Source organism: Tachypleus tridentatus, chromosome 7 (genome assembly GCF_004210375.1).
Source record: "Tachypleus tridentatus isolate NWPU-2018 chromosome 7, ASM421037v1, whole genome shotgun sequence".
Taxonomy (NCBI): domain Eukaryota; kingdom Metazoa; phylum Arthropoda; class Merostomata; order Xiphosura; family Limulidae; genus Tachypleus; species Tachypleus tridentatus.
In genome coordinates this window covers 156,686,010-156,701,031 of record NC_134831.1, presented here as the reverse complement: position 1 = coordinate 156,701,031, position 15,022 = coordinate 156,686,010, and the positions used below count along the sequence as shown (strand labels likewise).

The window sequence follows — 15,022 nt, the reverse complement described above, 5'->3', positions numbered from 1 at the left end:
AGTATTCTTTTGTACCTTACACTCATTATCAGAAATGTACAAGTTCTAGGCGTACTTGTAATATGTTGTTGTTGTCTTTGAGCAAGATATTTTGCCCCAACTGTCTCAGTTTATTCACTTGTATAATTGGTACAAGCTGATAGCTGTGGGTTAACTTGTGATAGATTAGTATCCTATCCAGGGGGTATTTGTAACCATAAGACATATTTAAATAGATGATCTTTCTACAACCAGTTGACAATAATGCTATTAATTACATGCAGATCCTCCATATGAAAATTTAATAAATACATGAATATACCCAACAAAACATTCATTTTGTAATGTTTCCCATGCATAATCAAATTCTCCTGCATCCATTTCTTTTAATCTTTGGGAGAACTACACCTAAACACTAGCATAAGACAATGTCCATAGCATCCACTGAAAACATCTAATACTAGTATACAGTTGATCCTAGCCTAAAAGAGCCAGCCAACTGGCCCTCCAGGGGCAACCCCAAGGCCACTTGCTTACCAAACAATCACCAGGATCTTCTCCTGGCCAATATGCACAAAAAACAAATGGGTGCTCAATCAGATCCCACAGAAGGTAAACTGAAAGTAATGAACAATCTCTGGGAGTTCTGCACAAATCCACCTTGAGAAGTACCTTATGAACTTATGAAAAATTTTATTATATCATTATTTATTTAACCTTAACTGACATAAAAATTCTTCTATTTTGACATTTTAATTATTTTTGTAATAATCAAGACTACACATCTGACGACAAGATAAAGTACTTACCTCGATCTTTTATTTTTATTTTTGCTAGTTGCTATTGATGATATTTAACCCTATTTTTTATGCTAATGGTAACAGTGCACTAAGTAATTCTTTATTTAATTAAATAATGAACCATAAAACACCAAATAATTACATGTAAAAAGCACACTATATCATATAACTATTAGTTTTTTTGGCTTTCTAGCTATATGACAAGAGCTGTTAAAACTTCCTCTAAGCTCACTGATGTGTTTCCTGTGGGAATAAAGCTTGAACTGAAAGACAAATTCACAACTCTCTTTACAGAAAATTCAGTGTAATGCTTGTTTTGAAAAATAAAAACATTGGCTTTCTGTTGGTGATAAATAAAGTAGTATTAAACAATAGAGAGAACTCTTGGCAAGTTCTAATAAACAGAATGTGACAGGTGGGCATGGCAAGAAATGTCTGGCTGTCTATTTTGTGGATCTGTAACTGAATAAGATTAAAGGTTATGAAAATTATGCCTTGCCTGTTCGGATGACGAGAAACCCAATTGAAGTAAAAATGTATTCTCAAGAAGGCTAGTATGGGGGATTAGAACTTTAATTAAAATAAAAGTATGGAACAACATTTTCACCTTGTTATTTTCTGAAGAAGACCTAAGAAGGTTAAAACGTTGTTCTGTACCTTATTTTAATTAAAGTTCTAATATCCATCCAGCCATTTTGAGAATGCATTTATGCTTTGCCTAAGCAATGACAATACTATAAGTAATTTATATTGAATTCTATACTTCTTGGAGGGTTAGTAAATAAATTAGAGGAGAGTAGATGCCTTAGAGCAAATATCACAATTATTACACCAAAGGAAATTCTTTTCTTATTTTTAAAAAAATACTCACTTATAAAAGTATAGAAGTTAAAATGTACAATTTACATATTATCAAAGTATGGATTATTAAATACATTTTTATGCTACATTTGTTGGTATACCAAGAAAAATAAATAGTTGAACTAAATTTAGAATACTTATCTTAATACTTACCTTAATCCCATTTGCACTCGGGAAGATGTTTTCCAATAACTCTACTTTTTTCATTATATCAGTTACCCAAAAAATAATTTGTGTAGCTATCAAAGAAGAATCTTATGACAGAGGAATTGTATTGGCACTAGCAAATAATGTTTGAAAACTAGAACAATGTATTTAGTTTCAAAGCTATAAACAAGTTTATAAAATTCCATTGCTACCAAGAACAGTAATTTAACACATCAAGCTCTTCTTTAAAACTTGTTTTGTTCCTAAGTGTAAAAGCTACACAATGGGCTGTCTTTACTATAAATATTGAAACTCAGCTTTGAGTGTTATTAGCACTCAGATTAACAACTCAATCAGTGGAGGATTTTTAACTATCAACTATAATAAAAAGTATTAAAATGTTCTTATATTATAATATTAATATGTCCACTAGACATGAAAAACAATGTTGATAATTGATATGAAATGTATAAAAAGATGAGGCTTCTCTACTTTGTATAACAAATGTAATGATAACTCAGTAAATCAAGAAGATATGAGGTTAGAATTTTCTACATTCTTGCTTGTCAGTACATGTAATTTGTTTGTTTAATTGATTTTGAACATCAGCAGCCTATTTATGAAAAAAATCAAAGCTAGACTTCTTACATAACACAGAGAAATGAAGATACAACTGTTTATAAGAAATTCAAACATAAATAATATTTAAATCTAAATTGCAAACTATGTATTGCTTGTTTAGAATCAAGCACAAAGTTACACAATGGGGTACATGTGCTCTGCTCACCTCGGGTATCAAAACCCTGATTCTTGAGTTGTAAGTCCATAGACAGATTACTGTGCCACTGAGGGTATCTTGAATTTCAAACTATGTTTTGATGCCAAGTTTACCAACATATAATAATAATAAAGTTGTTTAATCAAATTGTTAATTTAAGTCTACAAAAGGTCATATATACAAGGTGAACTATGTGCAGAACAACCACCACAGAAATTTAGAAAAATTAACTGAATATACCTTATCAATTCAAACATTTATTCTCTACTATTTATGAAATAGTAAAATATTATACCAAATATTTCATAACCAATATATGTACAAATGTGGAACTATATTAAACACTACTCTTGTTTCATATTTTTCCTAATTTCATGATTTTTGTTAACTCTGCTTTTTTATTTCCTCCACTACATGAATTTTACACAGGATTAAGCTGTGCACAAATAACAAAAATATTAATTAGAAATGCAGTCTTTAGTTAAGTATTTAGATTTTACTTGCTTTTCAGAGTTTATTTAACTTTTAATTCTACTTACTTTCATCTTGTTTGATACTTTAACAAATTAGTTTTAAGATATAGTTTTGCTTCTTTTAAACACAAACACTGACTTACAAAATAACAGTAAACATAGGTAATTTGTGCATAAGCTTTACCTGATAAATGGTTGTGTATTTTTGCTTATAACTGGATATCTACTGAACTAATTGTAATCATATCTGGCATGTACCTATAGCACCCCCAGTTGGGTGACAGAATGAAGTAGACATTCATAAAGGACCCATTGAGTCACCCACACTGTGTCTTCTTATAACTGGCAACCCTGGTAAATCACCTAGAGTTATGTGTTTATCATATAATTAACACACATTTAATAAAAGAAACTTCACAGTAAGTTCTTGAAACTACTTCAGCTAAAGCACAGAGAATAAATTTACTAAATTGTTGGTGATATCATCTTCTTAGTAAAGTTTGCTTGTTTTTATTTTTATAGATGGGACAGATATTACATTTTTATCTACTGGAACAGACAGTTGCAGTATGAAGCACCTGCACCTACAATTTTATTGTTATATACACAAATCCTACAACACTGCAGACATAGCAGAAACAGAATACCACAAAAGCATCAACTTATACTAACAGAAGCCAAACAGTTTGTTGTGTTAATATGTTTGATGTATAGTATTATTTAATCCCTTGTGTTGAATAACTGAAAAAAACTAACTTACATGAGACAAGATCAAAACACTTCTTTTCTTCTGGAACTAGCTACAACAACAAAAAATGTTATTAAAAAACTAATCAATCTCTATTTTCATGACTTTTGAGTAACTATGTATTCAGTGCTGTTGAATAAAGTAACACAAAGAACACTACCAATATCATATTTCTGAAAATAACATTTTAATGTTTTACACTGCTTGGAGCTGTTTAATGATTCTTTACCTAAGAACTAAATACACAAGTAAGTGAATACCAAAATAAAACAAAAAAAATGGTTGAAGAAATGATTCCAAATTAAAATTCACAAGGTTATGCTGACAAGCTCCATTATAGATTTTCTTCCTTAAATACATAATTAAATGCATAGAAAAACATAGGGAAAGTATGAGTTGGAGTTTTCATAAAAGTAACTTATGTTACACTTGCAGACTACTAGACTGATGTTTGATAATAAATACATTTATATATGGTCTAATCTATACATTATAAAACAGTAATAACTTTATAACTAATCAATATTAGTGCTTTCAGTTATTTCTATTTTTGATCATTCAAATTATCCAAAATTCAAAATACAGTTAACTCCAGATTATTTGATGGAGTGGGGGGCATTCAATTCATCTTGCATTTTCTAATCATTATTTCTTCCCATATAAAATGACAGTGCCTTACTGCTTGTGTTCCAGCCAGTAAATCAAGGTCAAGTCCCATACTGTACCTTTAGTGTTTCTCAAATAATCATGAGATATAGTTTGTATGGCTGTATTATTGTGGTGTGATAAGCCCAAATTAAAATGAATGAAAAATAAGTTAGCTGAAGACTAGATGACAGATGTACAAACTGTTCATGGCATAATAAAAAATCAAGTAATGTCTATAAGTTTGCAGAAAAAGGCTGCATTGGAGCAGAACTTCTGAATGAAAGTCTATGGACAAATAAACACAACTTTTGGTGTGGTTATTCTTCAGTGGTCCATCCAGAAAAATAGAAAAAGCAACACTCATTTCTGAGCCTTTGTATGTACAGCAGGGTAATTTTTCTCATAAGGAATTAAAATTGGAAGAGGAATTTAAAAACATCATCTGAGTGCCTTACCAGATTTAGCAAAAATACAGCAATTATGAAACCAACATTCAAGGCAAAAGACTAGATGGTAATGTTGCAACTTCTAGCACTTTGTATCCAATAAAAATTTAATACAGAACAAATTTATAATGCAAATAAAACTAAGTCATACTAGAAAGCACAACCAACATGAATCCTATTTCTCGATAAAGAAAGATATGCTCTCAAACACAAAACCAGTTACAACCATGTGCTTTGAAAATACAACTGTGAATCTCAAATCATATTTGGTTTTAACTGGTAAAGCAAACAAAAATAAAAACATTTATAAAGACTTAAGCTGGCAACTTGTTTATTCATTATTATAACAAAAAAGATGAATTGATGAACAGAGAAATTTTTAAAGAGCAATTTCACAAGAAATAAATTTATTCCTAAAATTGAATCTCCCCTTAAAAGTAAAAGTCTTCACCAAAACTGTGCTACTGTTAGATAATATTCCTTTATTTCCATATAAAAAACATTTTGACCTCCATTCATGATTTTATTTTTGTAAAGCACTGCTTTCAAATGTCACATCCTTAATTCAACCACCAGACCACCTGACCATTGTCATTATGTCAATGAAACATCACTACAAAGCTGGCCTTCTCAAAACTCTTGCTGAAGACCATAAACTGATGACATTTTGGAATCAACTGATGGTATTGAAGGTAATATATGGTGTTTCCTAAGCATGAACAAATGTTTGGTCATGGAACATTTTATAATTAGCTAAGATGATTTAAAAAACTCAATGATGATGAAGTCACCAACAATGAGCTGGTTGTACTGCAACATGATACTAATGCAGATGTACTTGATAATGTAAATGATAAGAATCTCAGAGTTGTCTGGAAGTGACAAATATGAAACAGATTTTGAACACAAGATTGATTGATTGATTTAGTGTTTTATGGCACAAGGCAGCTAGGCTATCTGCACCAAATGTCCGGTGAAAAGATAAAAATAAATGAAATATATAAAAGGAAATGAAGGTAAAACAAAACATAATTGAAAAACATAAAAGCATAAAACCAATGTTGACACCTAGTCTACAATGTTAAGAGAGAAAGCAGAGTAGGAGAAGTTGTAAAGGACTTTCTCTAACAAAATCGTAATTATCATAACCCGCCAGGAAGACTAACAGGTAAGTACAAGAATCACCATCAGTCACCTGAATTTGGTCTTTCCAGTCCTGGTTCCGGGTTATGTGTCATTATAGCCAGTACTAAAAGGTAAAGTAATAAAAGTGTGAAAAGACATGCAGCAAAATTGTAATAACAACTCGCTAGGACAACTAACGGGTAGTTCAAACAAATAGTTCAAACAGCAGTGTTAGTCACCTGAAGTTGGCCTTTCCAGTCCTGGTGTCGAGTTATTTAATGTTCTGGCCATTTTCCAAATTCAAATTGAACTAGATAGATGGAGATTCTGAAAAAGAACCACAATTAAAAAGGTGTAATGAATAAATATCCAACACTTAAATGAGATTAAAAAGATTAATGGCCATTAAAAAACTAAAACCTTTATCAAGGTGGACAGTGTCACCATCACCAATAACACTGTCCAATGTTATGGACAAACCCTGGAACAGAACATGTTTAAAATAGTGCCAACATTGAGAGTCGTAACAATGGCAAGAAAGTAAAATGTGGCTTACAGTGATTTGAGTGTTACACAAACTACACACTGGTGCAACAGTTCCACATAAAAGAAAACGATGAGATAAAAAACTGTGACCAATGCGTAGTCTAGTTAGAACAACTTCCTCCTTCCAAACCTTACAGAAGCTAGATGGCCAAAGTCCAATATAGGGTTTTATTTGAAAAAGCTTGTTGTCGCATTGCTCACTCCAAGTGGACTGCCAGCTGGCATGGAGCTGAGCCTTGAATACAGGACCATAGTCCATGTATGGATAGGCACAGTGGTAATAGTGCCAGAGCAGATAGATTTAGCTGCAGTGCCTGCAAGCTCGTTCCTGCGAATACCAACGTGGCCTGGTATCCAGAAAAACTGGATAGAAGTAGATGTTAATGAGAAATGGGCCAGTCGGTTTTGAATATCAGCAAGAACAGGGTGTGAGCCAACGTGAAGCAATTCCAGGGCCAGTAGAGAACTAAGCAACTTAGTATAAATAGTGCAGTTGGAGTACTGCTTAGCTTCAATATGATCCAGCACAAGAGATATGACATACAGTTCAGCTGTGAACACAGAAGCTGTAGAGGGGATTCTACATGCAACCACCAAACTGCAACAAACTATGGCAGAGCCCATAGAATTACCTGATTTGGAACCATCTGTATAAATTGGAATGGAATGATTGTTTGAAAGATGTTCAGTAAATAAAAGATGGTACTTCCAATCAGGAGTATCTGTCTTTTTCAGATGACTTAAAGAAAGGTCACATTTGGGGGCTGTAATAAGCCATGATGGGATGGGCTGACCAGTGGATTCTGCAATGTTATCCAAGGACAGACCCAATTCATCCAATTGTGCCTGAACGAGTCGCCACGCACGGCAAACACATGGGTGGATGTTTAGATCCCAGAGGATGTAAAGTGAAAGAACAGAACTTTCCCTGGGAGGTCCCCTCACCACATACAGGAATCCACACCGAGGGGTTGAACACAAGGGCAGTTTTGATTTTGAAAGTGCAGTTCAATAAGAGTGGGAGAAAGGGAACTAGAGTCATGAGAGCAAGAGTGAATTAAAATAGCTAGAAGGTGAGAAAAGAAGAAGTGACAGTGTAGCAATTCAATGTCTTGATATCATCTTAGAATTTATGGAACAGTGGGAATTCAATTACAATACTATTTAGATGGTCAGGAAGATAAGAACAAATATAATAAATAATGCATGACAGACTATTTTATTAAGTACTGCCTCCTGTAGTATTAAAATACTAAGTAATTTTAACATGCTTTACAATAAAGATGTCCCAAAAATGGAAATTCCTGAATTATATGTTTTTCAATTATGTGCAGCCTTCCACCTCCTTTACCCTGAATGATTGAAAGTTGATTGTATTAACATTATGATATCTCACTATTATTTCTGATTAATTCAAGTACATTTAATTTAATAAATTAGTTTCTAATGACTATATATGTTATAGATTTATTTTCAATTTCACCAACTGGTGATTGAAAATGATTTAAAAAACCCATAAATCAAACAGTGTCTATCTCTCTTTCTAGGTATCATATTCACACAGGATGTTGGTGACTATGATCTTCCACAGATCTCTTCTTCTTAAGGTACAAAGAATTTTCAGTTTCAATACATTCAACTATTTTGTGACTCTTGACACAAGTCAACCTATCTTCCATAGTATTTTTTTCCTTCAATCTTTCCAGTTAAACCAGACTTTTAAATTCTTATTCTCCCATAATGTCTCAGAAACTTCAACTGTCTCTTTCTGATATTAGTCAGCAGTTTCTTGCTCTTGACAAGATATCTTCATTTGAGATATGACTTGTTCAACATACTCTGAAGATATACCTCAAAAACCAGTTTTCTTTTCCATACTTTGTAATCTGATTATTTAAGTGTTTGTTGTTTAGATATGGCCTGATAACAGGTTAAAAATATGTAACATTACCAAGCCATCAACCTGTGGAGTCCTATTTAATTATAGCTAGCTCTAATTACATAGGAAGCACCAAAAAGGGAAAACAAAAGTATGACTATTGTCACATTTCACTTAAACAAAGCCTGCTAGTACAGTAAGCTTTAGGTTGTTAAATTCACTGATTTCTCAGGACACACAAGTTATTCTAGAATTTATTCCAGCCTGTACTGTAAAGTATTATATTAAATGAATATACAAAATCTAAGAACAAGTACTTTTGACAAGGAATTCTGCAAGATGAATCCCACTATATTGTACATATGATACATTTTCATGTACAGCACTTTTAGATTAAAGGAACTAAATCAAAAATTGTTGTATCTGAACATATCTATCACATTAAGAGAATAATAGTTCAAAATATCTTTAGGAATCCAAAAACAAGCTGATCATATGAATATTAGTCTCATGTCAAAATAACCCACAAGTTAAATGCACTCCATCAATAAGCAAATTCCACTAATCATCCAGTGCTAGTAACATATAGAACTAAGAGGGAAAAATCACTGATTACAAATCCTTACCTTCACTTGACAAGTTAACAAATTAAGCTTGGTAGGAGGTCTGTTTTCCTATACAATAAAAACAAAAACAAGATTATTTTTGAACTCATGTATCTCTTTTAAATTTTTTTTATATAAATTTCTAGTGAAGCACTAAATTATAAACATGTTCCTAACTGCAAGTTGAATTTTTATTCATATTTACAATTTCTAATTGTTCACTACTGAACTTACACTCAAACAAACGATTTTTATGTTTTGCAAGAAGTAAATCACATTCAAATAACTAGTGTTTGAACTAAATATTTGTAATTTTTGGAAGCTTTACAGAGACACATCTCAGTTACATGTAAAGAAACTAAAATAAATTGAGCTACTTCATTTTAATGAAAATAATTTTTCTTTTAGTAAATGAGGAAAGTTTTGAAACTTTACAATGATTAGTCATAAACACTAAATATTGTGAATCATCATAACATCCAAATAATTTTGGATCTATCAAAGAAAATATTTATTATTATGAAACATTTTGCTTCTTGCACACATAAAAAATGGTCAGAAACAATAATAAAAAAATACAACTCTCCAACAGGAACTACATTTCCATTATTCATTCTTTATCAGAATTTTTTGAAATGCTACAAAAGGAAAAGTTATAATAACAAGGTTCTATGCAACATGATCCTGTATGTCAGTGATTAAAGTATATACATTATGAGACATGACTTCAATAAGTTTCAGTTAGTAAAATACAATATCTGAGAACACAATAACACACACATGTACTATTAACTGCAAAACTACTGAATATGGAATAGTAGTACATCTACCAGAAATTAGACACAATAAAGAGGTTTTGTATTAAAACATTTTAAAACAAAAACTGAAAGGTCAAAACATAAATTTCTTATGCATAATTAAAGTAAATATTCTATAATTATTATTATGATTTTTATTTCTTGTCATACAAATATGGGAAAATACAAATATATTCTCATACTCAAGACAGTTAACCAAAAAAGCTTGATGCATGTTGATAAAAGTGAATGCTCTAACCAGTAGTGAAATTTTTCAACCTACTTACAGGTTAGTTAGAAAACGTGAAATATAGCAATCATTTTCAATCTTCTAGAGTAAGTGGTAATTTGAAAGCTATGTAAATATTTTTGGACAAACAACATAGTAACAACAACAAAAACATCACTAATATGCATTCAAGTGAAAAGAGCCTCATGACTAAAATAAGTAGCTTCTTATTATTTACATACAGTTTTTACTTACTGTTATTTATTTCTTTAAAAATGGTACAAAATTAAAAATTAAACAATTAGGTTCAAAGACAAAACTTGTATGAAAAAAAGGTTTTTCTCCTGATCACTCTGAAAGGAATGTACAAGAAGAAAGTGGTTTGACATTATTTGATGTAATCTCATACAACAAACCCAAAGCTACCTGCTCTCCTTCTAGATGACATATTAGTCATTATGGTTCTGAAGATGGTTTAACGTGCAGTAATAAATAAAACTAAAATAAATCACTTTTCAAAAGGTTAGAAAGCTGAAATTACAGAAATAAATAACTATAGCTTCTTTTAATATTTGCAAACATTCTGGATAAAAATGTTTTTGTTTTACTGTACATAAATAGATTTACTACAGTTGGTGTTGGGACAAAGTAAATATGAAATGAAGTATACAGTTTTTATAAAAAATCCTGATATTTAGGAGTTTCTAAAGCTTATTCAAATGAATTATGAAAAACTGTAGAATGAAAAAAGTATTTTTATCTATAGTATAAAAATAAACTTTCATTCATCAAACTGACTCAAGCTTTGTAAATTTATAGATGTGCAATATTTACTAAATGTTGCAAAATTTCATGAAGGCACACTTAACACATCAGAGTTACAGTATGTATAACTTCACTGCTACATAGTTGGTAAAATGACCAAGCCCATATCCAGGGAACTAGCTAAATATCCTGTTATTCATATGATAATACACCTTAATTATTGAGCATTATCACTATTTCACTGTGGTATTCAGTGAGAAGTAACAACTGTTTTTTAGTAACTTTTTCATGTATAATTTTGACATTAGTTAATAACAGTTTGATTTCTATATTGTCACAATGACTATGAAACAATCAAAAAACTTTCATATATACTGTTAAGAATCAATTACCCTGGGTTTATTTGCAAAGTTGTTTGATGTACAAACAAACAGTTTGTACCAGATCATGAACCATATTATATCAAATCAATGCTTCTTGGTTAGATTCACACTGGAAATGTACTTCAAGATATCACGATAGTATGTTTTTATTGAAGATTCAAAAACACTTTTTTAAATAAACCCTGAAGTTTATCCAAACCAAAAGTGTAATATAAGCTTACATCAGAATGGTAAACAAACAGAAATCCATCTTGAACGTCACATTTCCGTTTTTGCCAAACTTTTCTCATCTTTCCTTCAGATTTCTTGTAAAGATATCCAGTTTTCTTACAGCCATGTGTTTTATCTCCTTTCAACTGATGTAAAGTGTAACCAGATACTACAGAGCCTGTGGACTAAACAAACACCACATAATTCTGACTGGAAAAAATAAAAAAATAAAAATCTCTATAAAAAATTGTATGCACAAAATAAATAATGTCATGAAATTACTCAACTTTCATTCACCAAACCAAATATGTGCAATACAAAACTACTACAAAAAAAGAAATTTAGTATTTTTCACACTACAAAATAATTATTTAGCTAAAGCTAAACCAAACTATGTTATTTTGATTCTGAACAAATACACATTAATTTTACAGCTGATTCTAACAAGTTGGAATTTTCTTGTGACATTTGAAAATTCAAAAGATTGAGCTTAAAAACTTGACTAAATAAGATCCAATTTATTAATGCTGGTAGGCATTCATGTTTTTTCTAATATTAATAAATAAACATCTCACAGCCAACTTTGAATGTTGCTTACAGTCTCAATATTAAACCCATATTTTGCAGTACTCAACAAATGCACTACTAATATATCAATATAATACACATTAACTTTAATAACCATAAAATGATAATCTTAATGTGAAAAACAAGAAGATACTTCATCTTTAAAATTATTTTGCAGAAAAATTATATTCATGCATTAGAATTACATCACTTTTACAAACAAAATGACTACATAAAGAATGTGTGTCTGACTTTGGCTTAGGTCATCCACCTTCAGCAATATTACAAATGAAAAGGCTTTCTTATTTATTACTCATCCAAACAACTCTGAACCAGATTTTCATTATGAAGGTTTTAGGAAAATATAATGCAACTTTTTACAAAACAGTCTAGTGACTAATAAATATAGAAGTAATGAGATACTTTCAATAATACATGATGTGACAAAGACAACATTTAAAAAAGACAGTTTTCAAAAACCCTATAAAATCTCACGTCCACAAAGTGAAATCTACATTTATATTAGTAATTCCATTACTTGAAATCTCTATTCATCTTACGATCATCAGATGAAACATAAAACTTTGTTAAAATCATGGAATTTCTATTCTTTACCTCTGAAAGGTTTAAAGAGGGTGAATTAAGTAGCAAAGTTTTTAGATCCACTAATTTTTTTCTTTCTTCCTCTTGATTAAGCCGAATTTTATGAAGCTGACCAGAAAGATTCTCAATATAATTTTTCATTTGTGCCATCATTTTCACTCCATCTTGGAAATAACTGACAACAAAAGAATAATTTATAAATAGAGAAGTAGTAAAAATATATTTTTATAAAGCTAAAAAAGTAAAAAAATAAACAATTTACTGCCGTTACTTCTTGCACTTCTCCTCAAAAGTAACCAATAAATTAAAAGGACCTGAACCATGAAAATCAGAACCTGAAAAAGCTTATGTATAATAATAACTTCCATAACATTATTCCAGGATACAACTGGCTCATTAGAATTTATTACCATTATCCAAAACAATGCACAAAGCATTGTCAATATGGCAGCTACCCACTCATTTTAAGATTATTTAGATAAAATGAGGAGTATCATTGACCAATAACACTGGTTTGTTAGAATTTTGAATCATCATGTTAAGAAAAACTATTCATTGTAACCCAATAACTTAAGGTGTCATTGCTGATTTTTTTTAACCATATCAACAAAACAAAGTATTTGATTTCACATTATAAAGTCAAAATAGTGCTATTTGAGGAACTTCTCTTCAAATTTGGGAATGAAATCTCCTACACACTCTTAGTTTATGAATAAAATCCAAAGAATTCCAAGATAATACATTTTGTATATAATATATAATATTGGTTCAGAATACTTTTTAGTTTCCATAGGAGGAAAAAATGTCAAAACTTAACTATTTTTTTTTATGGAGTTAGGAAATGTGATTGACCTTGTAACAACAAAGCAACCACCACTACATATTTTAGTACATGTTTATGCATCATCCGAAAATCTGGCAAGCTTTCAGCAAATATCACAAGTCTTTTACACATAAAATTAGATTTTTATCCATAAAATAATGGCTCATAGAATGGTTCCAAATTTTATTTTTGGGTACAAACTTTTAGCTCACAGTTCCATTTCTTGACTGATTTGAGTTTTAGTTACAGACATGGCTACTGAAAATTCCCTGTTGTTTAATTACGTATTTTTAGTAAAATTGTCTGTGAATATATGGGGTCAGAGTTTTGACTACTCTGTGTGCAATGCAATTTTCAGAATAAGATTAAAATATTTTTCTTCATCTCACAATTTTCAAATTTAATTTTTGTAGCCTCTAAAACATCCTAAATGAATATCAAATGATTCTTTTTGATAAAACTTGATATTTTATCTGCTGTATTATTTGCACTAGCTTTATAAAACATTATTCAATTTTACCAACCTTGTAACCACCATAAACACTATAAAGTAAACCTAAACTACCTTTTTTTCTTTCTACATCTATTTGTTTGCTTGTTTTCAATTTCATGCAAACCTTCACTAGGGCTATCTGCACTAGCTGTCTCTAACTTAGCAGTGTAACTAGAGGGAAGGCAACTAGTCATCACCACTCACCACCTACTCTTGGGCTACCCTTTTACCAGCAAATAGTGGGATTGACTGTCACATTATAATGCCCCCATAGCTGAAAGAGCAAGCATGATTGGTGTGACGGGGATTCAAACCCACAACCCTCAGATTACAAGTCAAGCACCCTAACCACCTGGCATACCAGGCCTACTTCTGTTTGTACATTTTTTTTAAATCTTACTGTTTTACTGCTCTTTGACTTGTTTCTAACTAATATTTGTGCCACTCAGCAAACGTGTAGCTCACATTATCATATACCTTGTGAAGAATGTTTAATTTTTTCATTGTCTGAACTAATTTAACCTTAAGTAACCTAATAATTTTCTAAGTTTTGTATTTTAACTTCTTGTATAACCCAAAATAAAGAACACAGATACTTACCTTTGATCTCATCGTTCTGGTGCCAGTTGTTAATAAAATTTAAGTGTACTTTTTTTTCTCTAATGATGCTGCTAGTACATTAAATAATTTTTATTTACTTAAATAATGCATCTGAGAAAAAATAATAATAACCCACATAAAGAAATGTCATAATACTATTATAATTTAATTGGTTTTCTGACGAAGACAAGATGGGCTTAAATTAATCTCCTTTGCTCCTCAATTTAAACACCAGAAGGCAAACTCTCAAATTGAAGATGAAAATGATAATACTCTGTACTGAAAATTATGTAGTATTATATATCATTCAAGATTATTACATTTATAACCATTCTATTGGTTATAAATATAATAAAGCTTCAAACAGAATTATTGTCCATTTGTGAAAGTGAAAATGTGGCATTTGAATGTGTGAAACAGGCCTGAATTTCAACTTTACTACTCTATAAAAAGATATGATTTGAGATATAAAAATCAGAACATGGAAAAAATATCTATACTATAATGAGTGATTTGC

General features: G+C 30.6%; 1 pseudogene across 1 annotated transcript in view; it reads right to left on the bottom strand.

Moving 5' to 3' along the window:
* LOC143256984 (arfGAP with SH3 domain, ANK repeat and PH domain-containing protein-like) overlaps positions 1–15,022 on the bottom strand; it is a 107,762-nt pseudogene that overhangs the window by 52,566 nt on the left and 40,174 nt on the right. The window contains exons 10-13 of the transcript XR_013031652.1: positions 12,602–12,764; positions 11,431–11,604; positions 9,057–9,104; positions 3,799–3,838 (exon numbers count right to left, since the gene is read on the bottom strand). The product of XR_013031652.1 is annotated as an arfGAP with SH3 domain, ANK repeat and PH domain-containing protein-like (transcript). The remainder of the gene's footprint in view (positions 1–3,798; positions 3,839–9,056; positions 9,105–11,430; positions 11,605–12,601; positions 12,765–15,022) is intronic.